The 8,238-nt window shown below is 39.0% G+C and overlaps 1 long non-coding RNA gene across 2 annotated transcripts in view; it reads left to right on the top strand.

The window, feature by feature from the left end:
• Nucleotides 1–4,556: 4,556 nt before the first annotated feature.
• The window catches only part of LOC123349546, a 30,437-nt gene continuing 26,755 nt past the window's right edge, over nucleotides 4,557–8,238 (top strand). For both annotated transcript variants that reach the window (XR_006573573.1, XR_006573572.1), the window contains exon 1: nucleotides 4,557–4,684. This is a non-coding gene — a long non-coding RNA (uncharacterized LOC123349546). The remainder of the gene's footprint in view (nucleotides 4,685–8,238) is intronic.

The following is an 8,238-nucleotide window of genomic DNA, read 5'->3' as shown; positions in this document are numbered from 1 at the left end:
TATTGATATTCAAAATTTATTTTATTAAACTTGCATAAAAGACTGAAAAACTGGAAGCTGGTTTTATTAGAAAAGGCATTCAAATATTAACTCTGCAAATGCTGGTTGTGTTGCTCAGCTGGAAAAAAAATAATTGAAGATTTACAGCTTTAACATTTTGACTTTGCTCTCCAGGATAATTGTTTGATTCCTTGTGTTAACCGTTAAATCAGAAACTGTTAGAATGGGTAAGTAGTTGGTAGGAGGTCCTGATGCATCAGATAAGAATTCTTCAGAAGGGTTCTCCATAAAGGGGGAAATGGAAGATATTTGAGCAGTCTTGTGCTAATTAGCAAATATGCTAATTGGTGGATAATGGCCATATTTGAGGACTCCATTTCTAAGGGAATTTATGGCAGCATTCCCGCGTACTATCGGCTGTCAGTGTTTATCTTAAAATAGGTTTGGGAAATAGAGAGCCAAAAAAGGAGAATTTTTCATATTGGCAAATACTAACATTTCTATAATATATTGAAGGATAAACTAGCTGAAGTTTTGTGGGTGTTTTGTTAAATAGAGGACAGCCAAATTTGCGCTAAATTAATTGGCTCCGTTTTATGTGACTCAAAATAAGACAGGTGCTTACTTTAGCAAGGTGAGCTGCTTCGGTGCATTAAAGATTTCTACCTCATTCTGCATAATGCAATGTGTATAATTTATAGTAATCTTGGGGACCAAAAGAACTGCTCATTGAGGTAGACTTGTCACATGATCTATTTTAAGATGATCTACTGCCAGGTAAATTCATGGGTTTCAAAAGTTACCTCAGTGGTGAAATATTGCGCTTGGCCTTCAGCTTCACATATGCTACAAAGTTTCCAACTTTAGGACTTTAGAAACTGGTAAGTGCTGTAACTCGTCAATAAAGTTTGATATATATGTGTGTATCAACAGAGCCCCACTGCAGCCATTACAGTTAATGGTCTGTATGTATTTCCATTTCTACTACCACCTCCTATTTTCAGGGCTTTATAACTCATGCGTAAGCATTTCCTCATGACTGCAACTTGGTATGCAGCATAAGCCAATGAACCTTTTCTTTAAAATAAAATCTGTTTTGACATGAAGTTTACAGCTTTGGGGGCATTTTTTATAATCCTAAGAAATCGATAAATAATTTTTAGAAATAAAGACTTCAAATTTTTGTCAAGATGGTAATTCATATAGACTAAGAATTTATATTGAGCTGACTGGAGGTGTTACACCATATAGTACTTCTCTGGCAGGGGCGGCTCCAGGCTCCAGCACGCCAAGTGCGTGCTTGGGGCGGCATGCCGCGGGGGGCGCGCTGCCGGTTGCCGGTAGGGCGGCAAGTGGCTCTGGTGGACCTCCCGCAGGTGTGCCTGTGGGAGGTCCACCAAAGCCGCGGGACCAGCGGACCCTCCGCAGGCACGCCTGCGGGAGTTCCCCCAGAGCTGCCTGCCACCCTACCGGCGACCGGCAGCGCGCCCCCCCCGTGGCATGCCGCCCTGCTTGGGGCGGCTAAATGTCTAGAGCCGCCCTGTTCTCTGGTGCCTTTTTCAGTTGCTGCAGGATTTAAGTGTTCATTTTTTTAAATGTTTTTTAAAAGTTACAATTCTATCCTTTCTGGTTAGGTGAATTTTTCAATGCATGAGTGACTTAATCCTATTTTCAAAAGTGTCAGAGCACTTAAGAGCCTAAGTCTCAGTGAAAATCAGTGGGATTCAATGGGAGTAAAGCACTTAAATACCTTTGAGGATTTGGGCCTAGGTTTCTAGGGGCTAGATTTTTAAAAGTATTTAGGTGCCTGAAGATGCATATTGGCCCCTAGTATGATTTTCAAAAGCATCTAAGCGAGCACAAAGCACAGCTATGCAAGTTGTGTCCTTGCAGAATGATTTGCCCCGTGGTGCCAATTTCAGACAGACAATCTGTTTACCACTGTGGTTGAAAAACAAATATCCACACTTCATTGGTCAGGACCTAATGTTAATTGTACTCTGATGAGGCAGAATAGCCATCCAGGCAATAGAGGGAACACAAGCTACCTACACCTGGGCTCATACATACGCTGATGCCGATATACTGAGGAAGTACGTGAAGCGCTCATTTGATGCAAAGGGAAATATTAACATTTTTTAAATGGAGAAAGGGTATTTTCATTCTTCCTAGAATGTATTAGAAAAAAATCTAGAGTAAAAACCAAAATATTAAAAACAATTAAATACAGTGTTGCCAGATAATACGATTGTTGATGTTTTCTTAAGCCCTAGCTCCTGGAATGCTGGGATGATGTGAGTGGGTTAATTAAAAGAAAGTAGGTTCCTAGTCCTCACAACCTTGGAGAAGAGTTTGAAAATATAAACCCTAAAGACGCCAAAACCAGAAGGTAAATAAAAATCCCCCTCAAATTTATTGTTTATAACATTTCATGTTTTTTTCAGTCAATCTCATGATTTTGGAGGCCTGACTCATAATTTTTGAATGCTTGGGACTGGCAATACTGTCAATAGTAAACTCTGGTGAGTCATTTTAAGAACAATTGCCTGCAAAATCACACACTTTAAGGTCATCTATTACTGGAAGAACTGGGTGGATTAACCTCCAGAACTAATTAAAATTGTTGTGCTTTTAGTTGCTGTTTGTTTCTTTTTTAAAATGTAAAATATATAGTATCAAAATAAAAAACTCCCTGAGCACAGAACCCCCATAAAGATGTTCAGCTGGAGATAATTTTTAATCACCGTTCTAAGCTATGAAACTGGGGTATACAATAGAAATGCTGACAAAATTTTAACTGTGCTGTAGTACAATAGTTATGTAAATACAGTACATAATGTACTTAATATGTTAATCTCTGAAATCTCAAGGAGCAGAATCTTACTGGAGCAGAACTCTGCTGTGGCATATCAGCCTAGTGTTTACAAAAAATGGGGGAAAGAATGCAGAGCCTACTAGTGTAAGCTGGTTCTTCTGGTTAACGGCACTGGCATTTTGGGAAGAGGCAAACAGCACTTCTTAATTTTCACTTCAACCACTGGCTGGTTTTTTACATATGTACTGCCAGTTGTGCTTGATTTTTGCCATGTATTCCGATGATTTATTTTTGTTTGACAATAATGTAAAATACAAACCATCTGATGCTAGGGTTTAGCTCCATTACACTGGGAACCACAAACCTATGCCATGTTGCTTTTCCATTTTATAGTGCTTGTTTCAATCTTACTGGCATAATTGCTCAGACTTTTTTCCTCTTTTGGATTAAATGATGGTTTTGGCCACAGTTTTGTGCCAGGAAGCTGAACTTTCTGACTCACATCTCTAAGTTGTACAGGGCTATTAATATAATATTAAAGTGTCTGATCTGCAAACACAGTGATGTGCTCAAAACGTGCTTGACATAATATGCCCAATTTGCCTGTGCTGTTACATACATGCATATGCCCAATGACAGTCATTTGCAGGCTCAGTTACCCAATCTGCACACAAAAATCAGGAGTTAAATCTTGTGTAAATTTTGCACAAGTAATTGCATAAATAACATGTTTAAAATCAGGCCATATATATATATATATATATATATATGTGTGTGTGTGTGTGTGTGTAGTGGATTGTGGAAAGAATTCAACATTATGTTTTAAACAGAAGCCATGCTGCAATCTTAACTATGAAGGCTGAGATCCTCAATGGTATTTGAACATCTAATGCCCGTTGAGGAACTGGGCTAGGTGACCATCCATAATGTAATAGTCCCTTCTGCAGATCCTAGCAAGGAGAGAACCCTGTAGGCGTCTATCATTTGAGTTAGAGAAGTAAAAAAAAAAAGTTAGTTTCCTGTATCCAGATTTGTAAAGCCTGATAAATTCCTTTTACAAGCCAGTCACACATTTTATCCCACACTATCCTTAATATATAACATCTATCTTAAGTCATGCATAACAGCTGCTTCTGACTCTATTGTGTGTAGCACTAATAAGTCACAATGGATCATAAAGAGTTTCTTATACAAGAGAAGTGGACTTAGATCTCCAAAACATATGGTACATAATAGAAGAAATTCATAGGTCTTTTGGAAAGAATTTACCACCAGGTTTAAATTGTTGTTAAATAAGCCCAACCATGTTAATACAGCTCCCTTCAAAACAGAGAAAAAGTCATTTTTCCATTCAACCTGTTAGGGATTTACACAGGTATTTCCCATTAATGTTAAAGCCTCTCTCTGCAGCAAAGAGAGAGAGCCAGCAAGAAACAAAACAACAGCTAAACCTCTGTTTTCACCAAATGGAAGAAGGAGCAAATCAGAAGGGTACAAACATGTTTCAAGTTTCTAAGATGCAGTTAGCATTCGTGGGCTGTTTGAATATGACGTTTAATCACAACTCATCTCATATTTGTCTCTTTGGAAACTAATAAGCTGGATAAAAGATTGGGGGGAAATGAAGCAAACCTGGTTATTTTAAACGTGTGAGATTTCTGAAGGGAATACTTAACAGCTGAAGCAGTTCAGCAGAAGGCTACTTTTAACCAGCTGTTATGGACCGGTGTGTCTGGGAGGAGGAGAAGGAGACCTGTTACTCTCTCATTCAGGAGAATTGTATGAGCTGCTTCAATTATACTGTGATGCATTTTGGCTAGTTCACTAAGAAAGAGTGGAATTGAAAGGGAATGTTTCCTTAACTACAAGGTATTAATATCCTGTTTAATTTTTGCTTTCTGTTACTGTGCACCCTTTTCCTTTAACATACAGTGTCAGCTCGGCAAGGATTTTCTGACAGTATCAAAGGAGGATTTAACTCTGAAATGCTGCCATGAAAATCTCTCTCTCTCTCTAGTGTAGTCTTTCAAAAAGAAGCATTATGTGTCAGTAGAAGACAGTTACTGAGTGAATAAGAATGAACCCCTGGGGCTGGCCAGCTACTGCTGCTGATAGGGGCATAAAGAGTCACACTTTGCCCTTGGTTACACAGTTGTAAGCCTGGAGTTACTCTATTAAGTCAATGGAGTTATTCTTGATTTCCTCTGACTGACCGTCTGGAAGAACGTGAGTGGGAAATTATCACTGTTTACTAGCAGAAAACAGATGGAATGAAAACAAACTGCATGAAACTGAATCATTTCCAGGTAAGACGATAAATCAAAGGTCATTAGTACGGACTGGATCCTGCAAACTCTTATTCATGCGAGCAACCCATAGTCCTATGAGTAGACTCAGTGATTTCCACAGTACTACTTGTGTGTGAGAAATGAATACTTATGTGAGCAAAGACAGAAAGGTCCTGGCCCCAGGTTCATTCAGTGATAGCCTGCGGCTGCATAATCCTCTTGCACTAAGGTAAATTGAGATAATAACCCACTGGGGGAAAGGAGACACTGATTTCATAAAAGGGAAATGCTTCTTTAAACCATACATATATACTACTTTACATCAGAAGATGGAGAAGTCCAGGATTAGAGAGTCAGATTTCTTTTGTAGGAATCACCAAATACTGTATTAATTTGAAGAGGCTGATATAGGCTGATATTTTTTTTTACCATTCATTTCATTTTGATTTTCCTGATTTAGTTAAACAAGGTCGTTATGGGTTTGTTTGTCAATGCTGTAGGCATTTTTCACACATTTAAACTATCCTGTCCTAAAATGAATAGGAGACTCTATGGTTCATATGGCCCATCCATTTCCCCTGCACTTAGATGGAGCAGAGAGTGGGGTTTGGCCACTGTCAATAGGAATGTGAAATAAGAAAAGACTTTCTTGGCTTTAGATTATTCAGAAAACCATTGAAAAGATTCCTTAGATTGATTTAATTAGAGATGAGTTTAAAGCACAAAGTTCAGATCCAGAGCTTGATTTCCCCAAAGTCTGGTATGTTCAGAGTTTTTGTTTGTCTCTAGGTTTTCCTGTATACAGACAGCAGGATATTAATGCCTGCAAAATTTCCTACTTGCTCCACAAATGAATCCAGCTCCATAAACAATTGGTTAAATAATAGATCAATTTCAGTGCACAGGGACTAATTAATAATTCCTGCTGACTCACAAGCAATTCATGAATCATTTTCTGAATGCTGAAAATGGTTCATGAATCTGGAAAAAAATAAGGGAAATTAACAAAATAAGTAGTTGGTAATTATCTTGCTTATGAATCCAGCCATGGGATTCCAAATTCACTATGATTAGTCTATCCAACTGAATCCTGAAGAACCAATTAAATCATCAGTCTAGAATTCCATTTCCCCTGACATCATTAGAATATTTCTATGGGATTGGCACCATTTCAAGTACCATATACAGCCTCGACTGTTTAATTATGTGATTTCAATTCCAGGGTGAAATCTGCATTGGATAACAATCCAGACCATGACTGTGTCTTTTGTATATAACCAAGTTACACTGTTCAAGTGCTTAGTATTGAAATAAGAATGTGACTTGCATTCCTTCCACTCAATGTTTCTGTCTTTTTTCTTTTTAATTAGAGGGTCCCTGACATTGCCCTGGCCAAGCCACTTTTAATATCTGCTGCCAACCCTATTTCTCTGACTAAACAGTTACAAGACAGTGCAAAATATCCCGAAGATGCAGCTCACTGAGTTGTTGTCTGGTTGGTACATATGAAGAGTGTTCTACAAGTCGTGTGGCAACTCAGACATGTGTTTTGAGGTTTTTTGGTGTGGCCACATGTCACTCAAGCCTCTTGGCCCAATGTCCCTTGTATGGCTGGCTGATGGATTTTCTCCTGGCAGAATATGCTGCATGTGGAAAATAGACTTTGATTGGTGGAGTTGGCAACATATTTCCTTCGGCTGACATCAAAATATAAGAAATTCTGTCAGGGTTAAGGCAATCTTTTAAAAAAAAAACCAACATTTATTTAATATAATTAAATCAATGAACAAGCCTCATGTATTTGTTACTCATTGAGCACGAGTCCCCCCACTGTGCCTGATGCACAGAAGACATGGGTCTGTTATACCACTTCTTTTGAGAGCCTGGCTCATGCTTTTAGCACCCAAGATCCCCCAGTTCAAATCCTGGAGCTGACCAAAGTGCTACAACTGTTGACCAAACAAAACAAAAATCCCAATAATTTCCAGCATCCCATAGGGTGCCCACCCCAAATTCCAGTTGGCTTTAGTAGGCATTTGTGATGCTTTTCCTATGACAGGCTCAGCCTCTGGTTGTACAGTGGAAGTATTTGTCTTAATTTCTAACCCATCCAGACTCTCCCAGTTACTAAAATCCCATATTTTAACCCTCAGAATAAATATGCCTCACTTGCTGTGTGACTCTGGGCCAGTCATTTAATCACTCTGTGACTCCGTTTATCCGCCTGTAAAATGGGGTGGAGCACGTTGCCTTCATTGTAAAGAAGAGCCACAGATAAAAGCTTGGAGATCCACAGATGAAAAATGCTATTTTTAACCACTTATCCTTGTGACTGATTATTTTAACATTCCAAATGGTAAGGGGCCTTTCTTACGAATTACTTTGAGAAGTATAAAACCTGCTCCAGGTTTTCCAGCTGTTATAGCTTTTTATGATGTTAATAGTGAGAAAGGGTACAAATTAAAAATACATAATACTTATTTTTGCTTTTTGGCTATAGAGGGGATTTTACTTTTCTTCTGCTCAGACATACGAGCAACAGTGATATATATCCAAAGGGGATCTTTTATCCCATCCCATCCCATCCTTGGATGAAATATATTTTCTTCCCTTATTTTTCTCCTATTATTTGTAACACTCACTGCAATCACATTTAAAATTAGACTGTCCCTGTGCTGGAGCACTTACAGTGTCGTGAACGGAGTGTGTTATGAGTTCCAGTGAACAGCATACTGAATGGGGAGGCAAGAGACCTGAGGCTTAAGGTTGGTGGTAGAGGTGGGGCTAGAACCCAGGGATTTGATTTTCTGTTGCCCGTACCCTGTGTAGGCAATTACATCAGAACAAAGGAAAAGGCTACGATGTCAGTATGGAAGCATTTTGCACTGATATCAACAACTACACAAGATGAAGGGCAACAGAGAATCAACTCTCTGGGGTCTGTTCCCAGCTCTGACACTGACCTTCAGTATGGGCTTGGCCAAGTCGCTTTACCCCCCTGGGTGTATCGGACAGACCATCTTTCAGAAAGAGCTATACATGAAAAGCACTATAGAAAACTGAATTATGTATTTTTTTATTTGCACCTCATATTTTGGGAGGGCACAGGAGGCAGGAGGGATAGCTTAGTGGTTT

Source organism: Mauremys mutica, chromosome 14, assembly GCF_020497125.1.
Source record: "Mauremys mutica isolate MM-2020 ecotype Southern chromosome 14, ASM2049712v1, whole genome shotgun sequence".
In the NCBI taxonomy this organism is placed as follows: domain Eukaryota; kingdom Metazoa; phylum Chordata; order Testudines; family Geoemydidae; genus Mauremys; species Mauremys mutica.
The sequence above is the reverse complement of the archived record's forward strand: the minus strand, read 5'-3'. Positions and strand labels throughout refer to the sequence as shown.